At 46.3% G+C, this 18,799-nt stretch overlaps 1 protein-coding gene across 6 annotated transcripts in view; it reads right to left on the reverse strand.

The window, feature by feature from the left end:
• The window catches only part of Sipa1l3 (signal induced proliferation associated 1 like 3), a 234,358-nt gene that overhangs the window by 121,655 nt on the left and 93,904 nt on the right, over positions 1–18,799 (reverse strand). For 5 of the 6 annotated variants that reach the window (XM_058577612.1, XM_046440085.2, XM_046440081.2 and 2 more), the window contains exon 2: positions 14,972–15,039. The gene's annotated coding sequence lies outside the window, so the exon portion shown is untranslated. Of the gene's footprint in view, positions 1–1,041; positions 2,120–14,971; positions 15,040–18,799 lie in introns of those variants that run through there. The other variant, XM_046440084.2, reaches the window with a different exon arrangement.

The raw sequence follows: 18,799 nt of genomic DNA on the forward strand, positions 1-18,799 counted from the left end.
ACTGTAACTGGTTCAGATTGGCTTTTCTCACTCAGCATAATCTCCTTGAGGTTGGTCCAAACTGCTCTGCATATCAATACTTTGTTCCCTTTTATTGCCATTAGCACTCCATGATCCGGACACTCCACAGTTATATCTAACAATTCATCTGCTACCGGGTAGGTGGGCTGTTTCCAGTTTGGGGCTACGAACAATGGTGTACAACAATGGTTTGATCATTAAGCCTAATTTCTCTGGGATAAATGTCCAAGGGTGCACTGGCTGGTTATGGATGGCTTGTGCAGCTATCCATTAGGTTTTGAAGAAACCATCTATCTGTTTTCCAGAGTGGTTCAGCATTTCACATTTCCACCTGCAGTGTCTTGAGAGATCTAGGCACTCTGTATCTTTGCTGCTGGTAACTCCAGTTCATTCGCTCTATAAAGATTTACTGATTAATATTTTTAAAATGATTTACTGAGCAGATGCTATGTGCCAGGTCCTGGTCTAGATGCTGGGATATAGCAATGAAAAAGATGCACAAGTCATATGATCAACGGGAGCTTACAGGTTTGAGGGTATGGACAGGTACACACAAGGCAACTGATCCACACTGGTAAGTGCTGAGAGTGATGTGGTAAGGAGGGGCCATGGGCTCGCAGGAGGCAAGCAGAGTGATTATGCAGCCAGACAGGTTGGGTTCGAATCCTAGGTCTACTTCTACCTGTGTGGCTTACGCAAGAGACCTGACTTATCTGTGCCTCAGTTTCCCCAGCAGCTAGGTGGTACCTAGCCCCTAGGATTGTCGGGAGGATTAAGTGAGTCAATACCTATAACCCATGGCAGCAAGGGGCCGGCCTGGCGAGGGAGTCCAGCTGCCCTCAGGCACTCAGGGGGCACTGCTAAGAAGCCACCGCTATAAGCTCAGTGGCTTTCCCAAGACACACGCGACATACCCAAGCACCCTGAAGGGAAGGCCCCTCCCTGCAGGGCCAGAGCCTAGCTTGCTGAGAAGGCAGCCACGGGCACAGCAGAAGAAGGAAAGCCAAGTCCTCCACTTACCCACAACAGGCAGAGGCTGCTCGGGCAGAGGAGGTGCCACAGCACAGGACCAGAGGGCTGCTCAGGGCACCGGGGCCTCTGCACACCCTGGGGATTCAACTGCATTCCCAGGCTGGCGGGTGCTGGCAGGCTCCTGTGGGCCTTCCTTGAATGCGGGAGGCACAGGGTCTTGGCCCACACAGGAGCCGTTTCCTGTGTGGTGCTCAGGAGACAAAAGTAAGCTGGAAACTCCCTCCTGGCTTGCTCCACCTCTCTCCAGGGCTTGGCCCACAAGAGGGAACCGAGAGAAGCAAATTAGTTGGCATTTTACAAAAGAAATAGGGAAATGAGGGGAAGGGGTGGGCAGTTGGCAGCTTCAGGCCTGGGAGGAAACAAGGCCCTCTCTGGGGGAGTGGGCCGGGGTCCCTTCTCTGAGAGGAAGGGACTGTGAGTCACAGCAGGCTGGAGGAGTTCTGAGAGGCAGCACTGTTGGGACCTGTTTTGCAGGCCTCCCTCCAGGTGGCTTGGGGTGGATCAGCAAGCTGCTTTCCTAGACTGGATTGATAAGTCTGGAACCAGGGCACCTCCTTTTTCCTTTACCAAAATCTAAGGCCGCAGAAAAGTGGTCAGATGTCAGCATGAAGCTTCAAGGTGCCATGTGGCGGGTCTGGAGGGGTGTCTCTGACCCTGACCCAGTACAAGCTGTCCTAGGGAGGAAGGGAGTCAGGACATCAGGCCTTGAGAGTGTACACAGGAGTTGAAATGAAACTATCACTTCTCTCCTCAAAGTCCTTCTGTGGCTCCCAAGGGCTTTGGGAACAAAGTCCAAATTTCTCATTATGGTTCACCAGGCCCAGTGTGGCCAATCTTGTGGTTCTGATACCCCTTCCCTTTCTTCTCTCTGTTGGGGGTCACATGGCTTGTTTTTCCTTTCTACCCCAGGGCCTTTGAGCAGACTATTCTAGGTGCTGGAACACTCTGGCTTCCAGCCCATCCCTTCTGGAGTTGCTGTTCACCCTTCAGGGGTAAGCACACAGCCTACTTCTTCAGAAAAGCCTTCTCAGACCCTATCCCCACCCAGCCTGGAAGAAGATCCCACGCCTTTCTTTCTCAAGGCACTCTATACTTTTTCCTTCTGGCTTAATTACCCCAGGTAAATTATGTGTTTATTTCAGTGATTATTTGGTATCCACCCCCCACCCCAAGTGACAAGGGCCATGAAGTCAGAAGGATGGTAATGCTAGTATTACTTTTAACAACAGCTCACTTTATTATAAACACCCACAGTGTTTTACAGCATGATCTCCACTCCCTACAGGAGCTTCAGGAGGTCAACAATGTTGTTATTCCCATTTTACAGATGGCGATGCCCATGGCACCAGGCACTCAGTAAACTGTTAGTTGGCGGGAGGGCGCACCCAGATGTTTGGGTTGCATTTCCAACATCCCTTTGCCTTAATGCCCACCGGGGACAGTAGCCCAGGTTGGCAGAACATTTTGGCACACTCGGGGTGAAAGCCAGAGGCACTCTCACAGTCCCAACTCTCCCCAATCCCGGAAGACACCAATTTAACACATGCAGACCGCACAGCTGTTTTGTGTCAGGTGTGGCCTGAGCACTAGCCAGGCAGAGCCACACATTCCCACCATGCACGTCTACCGGGGAAGTGGCCACAAAGTTCTCTTTGAAACTGCTGCCACTGGCCATCTGTCACATCACAGGGCCCCTCACTGCTGAGCCCCCACCTCTTCCTCATGGACCCCCTTATTCTGGTCTCCCACATCCTCATGGTGTCCTCTTCCCAGCCTCTTTGACAGATTCCTCACCATCTGTTTATTAAACATCTCCATTCACACCCCTACTGGGTGGAGGTCCTGGGCCCCTGGCTTCCAATGCCTTGCCTTTGTTGAGGACCCATCCATTTCCCTCTCTAGCCAGGACTGCTGCCCTCAACCCTAGACTTGTAAGTCCACCTGTCCTCCCCATCTCTCCTGGCTGCCTAGCACTTATCTTGCACTGATCAGAGCCAGGGCTGCATTCTGGATCCTTCACACCCGCCTCTGCAGCTCCTTGTAAGACTCGGCCCTGATGTTCCTAAACTCCACACCCCCAACCATCCATCTGGAGTTCAGGCCAAAACCTCAAGGTCACCTTGGGCTGTCTCTCTCAATCCCACATCCAGGCCAGTAAAATGCATTGTTGGCCCCACCTTCAAGATATAAGTGGGATCTGCTCCCCACTCCCACCATCTGCAGCTTGGACCATGGGCCACAGAAGGTGCTCCTGACCCAATTTTCTGGCTCCCACTCCTGTCCCCATATACAGCCAGAGGGACTCTATTAATATGTGGGTCAGATCACACCCCTCCTCTGCTCAGAACCCTCCCACTAGCCAGCCAGGGAAAAGGCCCTCCAAGGCCTCACTTGGAACTCTGACCTCATCTCCTCCAGTCCTCTTTTTATTTTTGAGGTGGGTGTGTAATGGTACCTCATTGTGATTATCATTTGCATTTTCATAATGATGACTAAGCTTGGTGAGGTATTTACTTTAAATAATAATAATAATAATACTAATAACAACACATTGTCAGCATTTACACTGACTATGAGCCAGGAACCAAGCTAAGGGCTTAACTTACAGCTGCACGATCCCTTTCCAAACCTCCAGGGCCAGATGTATTTTGGAATTCTGAGTAATCTGATTAGAAAGGCGACCCAGCCGAGTCTGGTAAGCCATGCCATCATTCCTACAGCGACAACATGTCAGTGTGGATCACACTCCACCTGGGATCAGGGCTATGAAGGAAGTCCCCAAGTGCCACTGTATGACTTAGGTGGCATCGACTCCCCTACTTTACCGTTGGAGCAACTGAGACACAGGAAGGCTATGTGTTTTGGCACAGAGCTGGAAGTGGAGGGCTGGGATTCTTCATGACTGTCTACCCTGGGTCTTAGGACAGCTGACAGGGATTACAGTATTTCTCCTTCTCTGCAGGGGATGCCACCCCAAGACTCCAGGGGATGCCCGAGACCAGACAGTGAGTACTGAATCCTAGATACACTAGGCTTCTTCCTGTACCTACATATATACCTATGATAAACTTATAAATTAAGCACAGAGAGTAACAACAATAATAAAATAGACAAATTATAACAATATAGTGTGATAAAACCAATTTAAAACCTATGAATCACGTATTTTTGGAATCTTCCATTTAATATTTTGAGCCATAGTTTACCACAGGTTAACGGAAACCTAGGAAAGCAAAACTGATGATGAGGAATGAGGGATGTAGCTCAGTGATGGAGCCCTGCCCAGCATGTGCAAAGTCCTAGATTCACCTCCAGTATCACAAAACAACCCCCCCCCCCCCATACACACACAATCAAGGTCAAGGGATGAATGTGAATGAATGTAAGGGGACGTGGAGAATTCGGTCTTGCCAACTAGTTGTAGCTCACAGCAGGAAGATGGTACACCACTGAGCTAGTTATTTATGTCTGACTAAGCTAATTTATTTTGGATACAAGATCTACCCAAATATAAAGCAAGACTGTCCCCCGAAAATTATCCTCAGAAATGATAGTTGTCTTTCAGAGTCTTTTGTACTGTTTTCTTTTTAACAAAGTACTCTTTGGGAAAGACACATTAGGATCTAAAAACTCAAACGATGTTAGTTTTGGCAATAATTTAAAGGAGGGATATATATATCATAGACATGGTAACTGTTCCCAAGGGCTTAGCCCCATAATTTTCCAATGTTGCAGGTCACTTACTATAAAGAGGCCCTTTTAAGATTAAAAAAAAAAAAAAAAAGTCAGCGGCGGTGGGGGTGGGGGAGACAAATAATTGTAAGCAACATTCAATCAAGTTTAAATCCCTGAGTAAAAGTCTTACTGTATACAGTGGAGCATTTAGCTAGAATTTTAAAACTTAGCCAGGTCCAGTAGCACACGCCTGTAATCCCAGTGGCTCAGAAGGCTGAGGCAGGAGGATCCCAAGTTCAAAGCCAGCCTAAATAACTTAGCAAGGCCCTAAGAAACTCAGTGAAACCCTGACTCTAAATAAAATGCAAAAAAGGGCTGGGGAAGTGGCTCAGTGGTTGAGTGTCCCCGAGTTCAATCCCCAGTACTAACAAACTAAATTAATTAAATTAAATTAAATTTTTAAAAAGTGTGTGTGTGAGAGACTACTGAAAAAATGTCTGGGAGCCAAGTACCACCATATGGGATGAACTTAAATGGAGAAATTTAATTTTCTTAAGTCATTATTTATTATTCATATTGGAATAATTAGTCTGATTTAGAAACAAGTGCTTTTGTATGTTTACATTTATCCAGCCATTTATTCCTTTCCAGTAACTGTCCTCAAGAGCAAAGTTTTTGTTAAGTAATATTTTTTTTTAAGTAATATAATTTTTTAAAGTAACAGGTTAGTGGCTATACTTCAAGATCACCAGTATACAACTGAGATACTTTCTTTTTGTTTTCTGCAGTACTGGGGCTTGAACCCCAGGGCCTTGGGCACATTAGGCAAGTGTTCTACCAACTGAGCTACATCCCCAGTCCCACAGGGTTTTTAAAAAGCTCTGCCTGAGTATGAGTGGCTCAAGGGCTGGGACACAATTTAGTATAAGATAATATACAAATTCAGGAAGTGCCACACCACAAGCATTCCTGCATTTTGGAAATGTGTAGGTGACACCAAGTGACTAGATAAGGATGTCTGTGAAGAATGGGAATAATGCTGTTTAGGATCTGTGAGGGAATATAAATAACATTTTGAAATTTAACATTTTTGATTCAGGATTTAAAATGTCTCACAAAACTAATAAATTAAAAAATATAAACAGGAAGCTAACTAGGCCATTTGTAACCTTAACATTTCAAGTGGGCCCCAAGACTAGACTTTTAAAAATCTGTTCTTTGGAGTGTTGGGGATATGGCTCAGTTGGTAAAGGGCTTGCCTTACATGCACAAGGCCCTGGGTTCAATCCCCAGCACCAAAAAACAAACAAACAAAAACAAACAAAAAAACTTTTCCTTGAAAAGACAGAGAATCTGCTTGGTTTGGGATACACTATTAATTTGGAACAAGTATTTTAAAAAATCTGGAAGACGCACACTAACTTCAGCTTTTAGAACTTATTATCTTGAGGGACCTGGGTTCTTTGGTTTCTTTTTATAAACAACAAGCAAGTATTACTTTGATAATCAGAAATGCAGAAAGACAATAAAGTTTTACAATATGAAGTTGACCCAAGGAAATGATAAAGTAGCACCTTTAACCCTCAACCACATACTAGAATTAGCTAGGGAGCTTTAAAGCAAGCGAGGGAACAAACCAATCAAAAAAAATCACAACAAACAAACAAATATCCCATGCCTGGTCCTGCAATTGGTAATTCTAACTAAATTGGTCTGAAGTAGGGCCCTTTAAGGATGGCCTTAGGCCTGAGCCTAAGCAACTCCATTTGAAAAACTCCAGTTTGAAACCTACAGTCTCACCAGGCACCGCCTACGGAATCCTCCAGTAAGGCCCTCAGGCACAAGTCACTTCTCTCACTTCTCTCCACCCTGACAAACTCAGAGTGAAGTCTCTGGTAAGAGCAAGGAGAAGCAAGAAAATCAGCATGGGTACCACCAGACCAGATGTTTTAACCCCAGGGAAAATGACATCACTGAGAAATCCAGTGGCAGCTGATAGGGATTGAAAGGGTGGTCAGAAGCCCTCAAGTTTAGTATAAGTGATGGAGCAAGTGAGCAGACATTCAGCGCCGACACTGATGCCCTCACACTGGAGAGCCTGGTGAGGACCTGGGCTGACATCCCAACTCCTCTCATCATTTGCCTGATCCTCTGCATCTTCCTCACCGCTCTCAAACTCTACAGCCACATCTTGACCCTGCTGAGAGCCCTGACTTCTCCCTTCGACCTTTTCCTTAGCCAGCCATCAACTCCACCCCCAGGAGAAGCCTGCCTTGGCTCCTGATCTGATCACCACAGTCTGAGTGAGTCTGCATCTGCTGCACTTAGAGCCTAAGGCTTGAGACTTTTGATCTGACACTTGAGCTTAGCAGGCAGAAGGAATGTCTGTCATGATTAAGGGTGTCTGCAGTGCTTAGAATTAATCTAGAATTGTTTGCTGTGAATTGATTATGTCTATTGCAGTGCCCAGCATTAAGGATTGTCATTTTCTTGATTAAGAACCTATGAAGTGAAATGGTATTGAGTGATTTGAGTGACTAAAGAATTGAAAAGGGCAGAAGCGTGTGGACACTCTTTATTTCTCCCCCTCAACTGCATAAGTTGCACCTTTTGCCCATCGTGACAGGCCCAGACCTTGAAATTTCTTAAAGCGCCTCATAAAGCAGGAACTCAGCATTTGCTGAAAGAATGACTAAGCTCAGTTAACTCATGATCCTAATGTGCAGTGAGGATGAGAATAATTTTTAATGCAAAATTTCACAAATTACCATGTGTTTTCAAAAATAAAAGAGCTCCATGATCAAAAAACAGGTTTCTTTCCCATAGGATTTCAGTCTGAGAAATCAATGATGAACTAAACTGCTGACCAATAAACAGGATCGTGTAACAGTGCTCCATGGCTTATAAGAAGACACAAGTTGGACGTACTGTCCTGCCTGGGTGTGGCTGTAGGCCTCCTCCGGACTCTCTCATTGGCTCCTAGAATTCTCCGGCTACCAAAGCAGGCTAGCAGAAGATCCTCAGGACACTCAGGGTTTGAAAAAGCTTCTTCTCCTACCCTGAGGCCACCCGTGTCATCCCTTGCTTATGCTCTATGACTGTGGAAGGACCTGCCTTCAGGTGAAGGCAACACTGTGGACAGTAGAGCCGCGGCTGAACCTGCCTGAGTCTCAATGCCACTGCTGAGCTGCTGTCGCACCAGCCCAGAGGTGATCCAAAGAACCCCTGCACTTGGAGTTGGGGAGCCTGGACAGTTCCTATTCAGGCTTACAAGAAAGGGTTTTGTTACCTGTAGCCAAATGTCTCCAAACTACATGCTCCTTATTACATTATCCTATTTATTAATCGACAGTGTTATATATATATATATATATTTTTCTTTTAGTTTTAGGTGGACACAATATCTTAATTTTGTTTTTATGTGGTGCTGAGAATCGAACCCAATGCCTCACGCATGCTAGGTGAGTGCGCTACCACTTGAGCCACATCCCCAGCCCTCAACAGTGTTTTTCACTAGGTAAAATTGTTTTTCCTGTTTATTTTGTTTCCCCTTCTAGAATGCCAGCTCTATGAGAACCGGAATACTTTGCAGGTCTTGCTCACGGATGTGTGTGTAGTACCTGAAATGACTGCCAAAGAGTAGAAACTCAGCCTTTTCTGAAAGAATGACTAAGCTCACTTAATTCTATCAATGGCTCTAAAAGATGGGTGCCACAAATAGCAAGCTCCTCCCATAGCCATCTGACCCAAAGTTTGCCCCACCTATCTCTCCCCTTCTTGTGACCTTCTTTCAGTTCCTTCAAGAATCAGGCTCTTCCCACGTCTGGAAGTCCACCAACTCTGTTCCCTATGAGGCTATTCCCTCTACTGGGCACCCTCTCCCTGCTTCTCATCCCACTCGGTTATGATCTACTCATCCAAACGTCAGACCCATGACAGATGTCTCCTGACCTCTCCAAACATGTCAAGAGCCCTTCCCTAGGGTATACTACCACAGCCCTCTGGACTCCTCTGTCAAGGCACTTAGCAAAGATGTATTTACTCGGTGGCTGCTATAATTACTTACTTAAATTCTGTTTCTTCCACTGAACTATAAACTCCAGGAAGATGGAGACCCAGTGTTATTTCCAGAGCACTGAGAAGACTCAGCATATACTAGGTGCTAAATAAATACCATCCCTGTTTATTATGGCCATGATTATTTATTACTCACTGAACTAGGCAACCCCACATTTCCACCCCCCTGCAGCGAGGCAGGGTCCTATGACTAGTTCCAGGTACAAGCAAAAGTGAATGTGTTGCTTTCAGGTCTCATAAGCCCTGCTGTGTGACCCTCCAGTTCTCTCCTCCTGCTGTGATACCCCTGGAGGCTGAATGTCTCAGCTGAAGAGTTTTAAGGCAAGTCTCCCACCTGCCCTGCCATGTCATGAATAAGAAATGGTCATTTCTAGTGCCTAACCTCCAGGATTTCAGCATTATTTGTGACTGAAGCACAGCCTCACCCATCACTCACATTCTGGTGAATGAATAAAAGCAGCTAGAGGCAGAGACGCTGTGATCGGACTGGGGGGTGAGGAACAAGGCAATGGCCTTCAGGTGCCAGGACGGAGCCTCAGTGAAAGGAGTGGGGAAGGAGACAGATCAACTACTCCCAGGAATTGCCACTTTCATTCTCTGATGGGGAGGATGAAAGGACCCAAGAGCCTCCCATGCCTTCAGACAGGGCACACAACTCCATGGGGATCACAGCCAAGTCCCAGCCCCTGGGGACGTTCAGAAGCCAGTGACACCCTGGAAACCCTATTAGCTGGAAGACGCTGAACCAGCGAGGCTACATGAAGGGCCTGGGCTAATTCGGGCTGACAACCTTCCCGCAGAATCACCCACTGGGGCTTTGCCCTCCCGACTCTGTCCCAGAGAATAAATCACACTGTCAGGTCTAATTTAGGACTTAGCTGATGGGCTGAGCAGAGCATCCATGCGTTCTGCCACAGAGGTCAAGGGCAGCCCACTGCTCTGGAGGCCAGGGCTGAAAGGCCTCGAGACTACATGAGAAAGGGGACTGACTGAGAGGCCAACAGCTGTGGTTTTCAATACACAGCAAGGAACTTCTGTTCCCAGCCCAGGCTGCAGAAGTCCTGCTCCCAAAGCGCAGTCTTGCTCCAGCCAGGCACCTTGCTAGCTCAGGGCCAGCACAAGGCAGACAGACACTCTCACACTGGGTAGGGCAGTGATCATGGCGGCAGCAGCTAACACCACCTCACAGGCTGGCCACTAAGCTGCCTCAGCCCTGACGCACAGCAGGGACTGATCAATGAGCTGTCCTGCACTATCCTGGCGCTTCCATTCACTGTCCTACACTACCGTGGCACAAAGTACTTGAAATTCACAAGCACATTTTAATCCTCAAAACAACCTTAGTGGATAACAGAAGCCCATGCTCTTGGCCACCATGTCAACTCGTTTTTTTTTTTTTTTAATATTTATTTTTTAGGTGTAGATGGACACAACACAATGCGCCTTTATTTTCATGTGGTGCTGAGGATGGAACCCGGATTCCATCTGTGCTAGGTGAGCGCTCTACCGCTGAGCCATAATCCCAGCCCTCAACTCATTTTTTAAACTTCTCCTTCGAGAAACTTTTCCTAAAACCCCGAGTGAAGGCTCAGTATCTGATCTGGGTTCCTGCGGCCCTGTGGTTTCCGGGTGAGGATGCTCATCATCTGGCTGTTCACCTGCAGGGCTCTGCCAACACCCTGGACCCAGGAGGCCCATGCCCGGTACAGGACCAGGCACGTGGGAAATGCCCAGTCACTGCTGGTTGACTGCTTAGATGGATGGATGAAAACCTAAGTTCAAACCTTTCATTTTACGGAGAAGACAACACAAATTCAGACAGGCAAACTGAGTGAAAAGAGTTTCACTGAAAAGGGGGAGGGGGTAAGAAGGGAGGAAGTGCTCCATGATAAATCCCTATTCTTCCTCGATGGCCCAAAAAGCTGTTTCAAGGAGCCCCCCACCTCCTACCCCGAGGCTAGGTTGGACCCTTCCACTGCAGACCCACAGACTCCTGGGCTTGCCCACTACAGCAGTGACCACTCTGGTCTACTACTGTCTATGAGGGCTGCCTCCCTCACTGGCTGAAGAACCTAGGAGGGCAGGCTATCCAGCCACAAGACTACCCCAGCTACTCCTGCGTCGCCACGACACCTCAGGGGCAAGCACAGAAAAGGTGTTCATTAAATGTGCGTTGAACCAGTCAGCGGAGCTTCAGAGAAAGTCGCCAAGGCTGGAAGCCCCATTCTGGGGAGAATCATTAAAAGCACAGGTACTGATTATAAGAGGAAGGTCAGGACTGGACCAAGACCAGAGGGAGACAGTTACACACAGATGGAAGTGAGTCACAAGAAGGTATGTCAATGATCACAACTTCCCCCAAAGCAAGATACCCTGCCTTGTTTTTCCGGATGAAAGAATTTAAATGGAGGCCAAAGAGTGGACTGGGACCCCTGGATCTCTCATGAAGCAACACAGGGTAGTGGCTGAGGGTCCTGAAGACAGCTCAAGTGTTCCCACCCCAGGTCCTTTCTGCAGCAAGTGGCTTCACCACTCTCTGCCTCAGTTTCCTTGTCATTATTCTGGGGATGGATATCACAGCAGTGACGTCACAAAGTGGTTGTAAGGACTGAGATCATCATGTAAAGTGCTTCCAGCAGGGCTTGGCACAAAGTCAGCACCCCTTAATGTCAATTATTATCACTCTTCTTCCCTTGAGGGACCAGGCACTTGGCTGGCCAACCCATGCGACACTCAGTTCCCCCTTTTCTCGGGCTGCCTCCTCAGAAAAGGCTGAGAGTTGAATGGACTTTCTCACCTTCCTTGGAGAAGAGGAGGCTATGTCACACATTTCTGGCCAATGAGATGGAAGTGGAATCTTCTGGGGGGATTTGGAGAGTATTTAAGCAGTCCAGAATGGAGACCTGGCATGGGAATCAATCCTTCCCTGTCTGCAGCTACAGCAGCAACCCTGCAACCACAGGGGAAAGGCCAAGAGAATCTACAGACACTACTCAGCCACCAAACTCATGCTGGCAGTCAGGAACCACCAGGTTTGCTGCTCTGGGAGAGAAATCAATCCCATGGTCATTGTTTGCCAACCTCACTTCAGGCCTCCAGTTGGGAACCCCTGGTCTACAGGAAGAAGAGCAGAAGGCTGGGCCAATACAATGTACTCCACCTGGGCAACTATTACTAAATAATCTCTATAAATCAACTCACCTTTAAGGAATCTTTATGGCCACTAAAAATGGAAAATTGCTATCTTTTGCTACAAGAAAAAGTAACTTTAAAAAAATGAAATGAAAATGATACATTTGGATTTGCCTGGTGTTTCCATGTCTTGATGTTTGATTCAGCTGAGGTCACAGAGGCCATGCCCAGAGCAGCAGACTAAGCTCACATTCATCATGCTGGGTCCAGATTCATTCATGTACCATGAAATTGACCTGACACAGCAATTTGGGTTCAATGCACCAGCAAAAATTCCTCATTTTTCTCCTTTATGGGGAAAAGAATATAAGATCTGGACATACCTGGCATTTCCACAGGGTTACATTTAGCTATATACTGAGCAGGGACAATTCCTAAAGCCCTGTTCATAAGTGGGGTGATTTGTCCGACATCTCCCAACTGGTACTGCCTCAGTCGGGGTCCCCTCTGAGAGCCTTCCCTGACCACCTTGTCTAAATTCCCCTGGCACCTTTCCCTGCACTTTATTTTATTTTATTTATTTATTTTATTTTATTGTGGTGCTGGGGATTGAACCCAGGGCCTTGCGCATTTTAGGCAAGCGCTCTACCCACTAAGCTACATCCCCAGCCCTGTCCTCTGCACTTCTGCAGCACTTATCCCATCACACTCATTCTATACTCATGTCTTATTTCTGGACTGTTTTGTCCTGCAGTAAAATCTCAGCTCACTCAGGGAAAAGATTTTGTCTGTTTCATTCCTACAGAATGTTTAAGAGGCAATGCTAGGAATTCACTTGAAATTTGGAACCTTCTACCACATTAAAAAGGAACGTGCTAGATTAAAGCCTGAGTCCGTACAATATAAATTAATAACTGAATAAAGAAATGTAAAGAAATAACTGTTTTCCTTATAGAATTCCAGTTAATACACAAAATCACCCTTAGGGAGACACTTCAGTAATTACTGTTGCACGAAAGATCCATCCACCAATGGAAGTTTAAGATGCAGGACATAACACAGTCTCAAAGTATCTCCCCCAATGTATCTATTAGTTATAAAGAGAAAGAGTGGCTTGACAGTGGAGACACCTGGCAGAACCCACCTTAACCAAATGATCCAAAGTGCAAGGTCATGAAGGGACTGTTACAGATTGGAGGAGATTAAGGTGACGTGACAACTGAATGCAGCATAAGATCTTGGAACAAAAAAGGGGCAACAGTAGAAAGACTGGTAAAATCTGATTATTAAGTAATCAGATTAAAAATACTGGACCAGGGCTAATTTCTTGGTTTTGATCATTGCGCTTCAGTAGAATAGGATGGGAACATCAGAGGAAGCTAGTGAAAGGGTAGATAGCATTTTTTAACTTTTCTGTAATTCAAAAACTTTTTAAAAATTAGAGAGCTAGCCACTTGCAGTGGCACAAGGCTATAATCCCAGCTACTCAGGAGGCTGCAGGTTCAAGGCCAGCCTGCACAACTTGGCCAGACCCTGTTTCAAAATACAAAATAAAAGAGAGCTGATACAATGTCCCTGGGTTCAAATCCTAATACTGCAAAAGATAAAATAACATAAAAAATAAGAGTTAATAAAAATTACGGTAAGAAGCATCCTTTGATGGAAACCTGGCCCCTACACATTGTCCCACGATAAACTCCAGGTATCCAGGAAGAGCTCTGGCAGGACAAAGGAATATGACGAGACCCGGTGAACAGCCAAGAGACAGTCCACGTGGATTCACGCAGTTTCCACAGCTTGCATGACTGGTCTCTGCAGCTCAGCCAACCACTCTGTGCCCAGAGTCTGCCTGCCAGAATCTTCTTCCATGTTGTTAGGGTCTCTTGGTCCCTCAAAGATCAAACACCCCCACCAAGCACCTTGCCAACAAAGGTTGACATCCTCATTTAGGAATGCCTCCCATGCTGGAATAACACACAGCCCGAGACCTCCTCCACTGCTTAGATTCCATCTCACAGATATGAGAAAGGAGAATGTTCACTAGCAAAAAACCAAAACCCAGAAACCTAAATATAGCCTATTCAAAATCCATAGATACAGGTAGGTATTTGCCATCTGTTTATATTTTAATTATATGCAAAGACCTGCATTATATTTTTGACCTACAGAGAAAACAGTACACTTACACAGTGGGGTGATGTGGCCGTTCTCTTTTTATTTCTGGGTACTGGGGGTTGAACCTAGGGGCACTCTACCACTGAGCTATACCTTCATTCTTTTTATTTTGAGACAGGGTCTTGCTAAGTTACTGAGGGTCTTACTAAATGGCTGAGGCTAGCCTTGAACTTGTAATCCTCCCTGCCTCAGCCTCTGGCACCACGGGGCCTGGTTCTGTATTGACTATAGTAGCAGTTTCACAACTGAATACCTTTGTCTAAACTCAAAGAACCGTATACCAGAGACTGAGTTTTACTCTATGTAAAATTTCAAATTAATAAAACAAACAAACAAACAAAGAAAAAGCAGTGCAATACATTGATTTATGCTTATGAAGACCTCCAAGACACACTGCTGTCGAGGACGGGGAAAGCATGCTCCAGAAGCATCAATATAGCACAGTTCCTTTTTCTTTTTTTAAAATATTTATTTATTTATTTATTTATTAGTTTTCGGCAGGCACAACATCTTTGCTTGTATGTGGTGCTGAGGATCGAACCCGGGCCGCACGCATGCCAGGCGAGCATGCTACCGCTTGAGCCACATCCCCAGCCCCACAGTTCCTTTTTCTTACACAGCAAACTAAAATTTTAAAAAATGTATATATTCGTAAGTAGGATTGTTCCTGTATGGGAAAAAGATTGGCAGGACACCCACTGGAGAGCCAACTGTAACCACTCTAAGGGGAATGCTGGGCTCCCGCGTGATGGAAAGACAATGAAGATCACTTCCATTTTTCCTTTGATACCCTTTAATAAACATGTTTAGATACGCTCATTATAAAATTTAAACAAATGAACAGCCACACTGTACTCACCCTTAGTATGTTCTGGAGACTAGTGTGCCTTGAGGGTCCCAGGAGAGCCAACTTCAAAGACTGTGCATCTACGCAGAGAAGGAAAAAAAGAGCTGATTTCTTTGACTTAACTCAGTCATCCTGCTATAGTACCCACCTGTCATTCACATATTGACTCCCATAACAAATGTTTACTGAACTCCTGCTATGTGCCAGTCACCGAGAATGCACCAGGGCCAAGATAAACTGCTCTCCCCAGGGACCAGACCTTCTAGTGGCAAGGAAGACAATAAACAAACCCACAATACAAGGTTGGGGGCAAGAGTGACAGGGCTGCTATTTCACATGGGGCGCTTAGGGAAGGTCTCTATGGGGAGAGGCTAGTTACCTGAACAGGTGAGTAAGGTTGACTATTTGAGAAAGAGCCTCCTGGACACAAAAATAGCCAGTACAGAGGCCCTGAGGCAGGAGCCGGTGTGGAACACTTCCAGAGCAGCCAGGAGGCCAGAGTGGCTGGTGCCAGATGAGTGAGGGCAAGTGGTGAGAAATGAGGGCAGACAGATAGAGGACCATCATAAAGGACATTTCCGTTAGACAACTGTGAGCAGAGGAATGACAAAGAAATAGCTCTTGTCCTGACTTACAACTTTATATTATAAATTTATGTCTGAATATTTAATATGGTTAAAACACACACCATTATTATTATTATTATTATTATTATTATTATTATTATTATTGGTACTGGACTTGAACCCAGGGGTGTTCTACCTCTAAGTTACATTCCCAGTCCTTTTTATTTTTTGAGACAGGGTCTCACTACGTTGCCCATGCTGGCCTTGAACTTGCAAGACTCCTGCCTCAGCCTCCCCGTCACTGAGACTGCAGGTGTGTTCCTATGCTACCTCACTTCCTCACTTGCTCATATTTGAATGGCTACTTCATAAAAAATGAATGTCTCCAGGCTGAGGAGCCATGGTTGGTATTGTTCTCCATCACATTCCAGGTACCAGCACAGGACAGGCCCTAAGTCAGGAAGATGAGATCTAAAACAACCCAGAGCCACCCTATATGAAATGGCCACTTGGTAATGACCCTTACTCCCTTTGTGCTGGTTCTGTCCTGTGCTGACTCACTTCACTCTCCCAGTGCCCCAAGGGGTAAACGAGTAATCCTGCCATGGTAACAGATGAGAAAACTGAGACATAGAGGAAGAAACCCACTGGTGGAGGCTGCCCTGTCAGTAACTAAAGTTGATTATGTCACTGGGCATGAACCAGGCAGCCCTACTCCAGGGCCTGCTCCAGACCCCCAGGCTGGCCCACGTTCTGTTCTGGCAGCGAAGGAGGGCTAACCACAGGCTGGCGATGCCTCCCTGCCTCACCACCCAAACCAGACCACGCCACTGCCAGGCAGTTCCTCCAGAAAGCCTCCCTGAAAGGAAACCCAACGAGCAGCTGCTCCAAAGGAGTCAGGACCTCTTTAAAAATCCCTCTCCTGGAGAATGGGGTCCTAGAGAAGCCCACAGGGGTTCTTAAACCTTTCTTATGCCAGGGACTCTTGTTGGCAGACTGGTGAAGAAGGGTACAATACCAAGAGTACAAAGGAAACCAATTCCAATCAAGTCCTCTTAAAACAAAACCAAATCTGAGACATGGTCCTATCCATGCTTCTTGATCAACGCTTCAAATTATGAGATCTAGTGGTGGGTACAATAACTTCAGTGATTCAGAAAAACGAGTGTGACATTTTATGATACTTGCAATTACTGTAATGTCATACGAAAATATATGTGGCTTCCAGTGTGACAAAGTCACAGGTGTTGCTAACAATTGTGGTTTGTTGCTCTCGTTCATAAGGAAATGCTAGATTTCAGTGACATGGTAAAGAAAACAGAGACGTGATGTTTTTTTCCCAGCCAACTTCATGATCCTCTTCACTTCTTGAGTCCACACACCCAAGATCAAGAACCTCCTAACTAGGGCTGGGGCTGGAGCTCAGTAGCAGTAGTGCTTGTCTATCATGCACAAGGCCCTGGATTCATCCCCGGCACCGCACGCACACACAAAACCCTACACTCAACTTGGAACAAGGTAAAGATGGAGCAGGTTCCAAGAGGAGACAAAAACTTGGGAGTGTGGGCCAGATTCAGCCTCATGAAGTTGGTATGGGAAAGGTCCTAAGTGCTGGCTGTTTCCGCCCATCCTGCACCATTTCCCTCCCAGGGTCAGCTCTCTGAATCTCCTCTTTTCTCATTCTTGGCATTTCTTATGTGGTTGGGGGTGGAGGTGGGACTCACCTGGACTGGTAATAAAGCCACTGTATCACTTTCCCTGTTTCTGGCATGGGTGCAAAAATGATCAGAGCCAATAAACACGTACCCCAGGACAGCGTTGGGACTACAGGAAAGAAAGATGGCTTATTTTCCCTGAGCCTCTGAAGCTGGTTAGACCTACTTATGTTGGTGACTCAGAGCCTGCCTGAGAGTAAACCAACACAGAGGAAAGCTGAGCCCAGAGGTAGAAGGAAAAGGATCCTGGCAATCGCACTGGAAGCCCTGGATCCCACCATTCCTGAAGCCCGTATAAGACTCTCCCAGGCTACTGAGTCCAAACATTTCCTTTTATACAAAAGCAGGCTGACCTGAATTTCTATTTGTTCATACAACCAAACTATTCTGAACTAACACAGAAGGGCTGAGGCAACCGCCATTCTCAATGATTCCCACGACTCACCACCAGGCCTTTGGGAAAGTAAAAATAAAAAATTAAAAAATAGTTACTATACATAGAAACAGCAAATACAGAAAAACACACTTGTAAAAAACTCAAAAATAGCCTCTTGAGCAGTTGCTGTCCCTCAGCTGGTGTATGAAGTCCTAAAAATTTTGATTTTCAAAATGTTTGGCAGGGCAAGGGGGAACCAGAAGCACCCAGAACATTTTCCTTTATCACAAGACTTTCCATTAAAAAAATTCCTGGGATGATCAGGAAGCCCCTGTAATAAACCTCTTGTAAAATTTTAATAGCTGCTTTTAAAATTGCGACGGAAATTGCTTTTCTGCATCTCTAATTTCTCTCCCTTTCTCTAATGCAATACACATGGCTCTGTAAAGGCAGATCAGCAGTAATGTCAACGGTGCCTTCTCTTCGGCCAGGAACTGCCTCCTGCAGGAGGCTGTGGAGACCCATCAGTCAGGGATCCCTCCCACGGGAAAAGAAAATGCTTGGTTGTGGAAAGGAGGGCTCAGGCCAAGAGTCCGGCCAGGACCTGCTATTCCAGAACCTCACCTGAGACTACTGGGAAGGGAGGATGCCCTTGGAGTTGTCTTGGCAATCCCAGCATGGTCATGGCTATGGCTCATCTGTCACACACGTTACACCCACAGACCAAGCACTTCACTTTCCACTGGTTTATACCATGAACAGAATCCCAGAAAAAGAATGGGCATGAGGAAGTCTCCTGGCCTGGCTCCTAGGCCACATGTTTCCTCCCTTGGGCCACAGGGATTGGCTCTGGGAAAGGTAACTGGGCCAAGCAGGGCCAATCAGAGCTGGTCCTGGAAATTTTGCTGTGATTACTGGGTGAGAGAGATGAGATGGAAGGCAGGGAGCTGAGGGCTTCCCAGCGGCAAAGTCCTGATGAGAATACCTGAGTGGTGACTCCACTTACGGCAGTTTCGGGATTTTCAGGTCCCTGAGCCATTAACTTCCCTTTGCAGTTTAAGCTGGGAGATGCTGTCACTTACAATAGGAATAACAGAAACACGCAGGGACCTCAAAACTCAACACGGTGCTCATGCTTCATGTTTGAGTGTACATGGCTTTTCAAAAAAATAAAAATAAAAAA

The sequence above is a fragment of the Marmota monax genome, unplaced genomic scaffold (assembly GCF_021218885.2).
Source record: "Marmota monax isolate L192 unplaced genomic scaffold, Marmota_monax_Labrador192_F-V1.1 WCK01_AAM20220418_F8-fsc00228, whole genome shotgun sequence".
Taxonomy (NCBI): Eukaryota; Metazoa; Chordata; class Mammalia; order Rodentia; family Sciuridae; genus Marmota; species Marmota monax.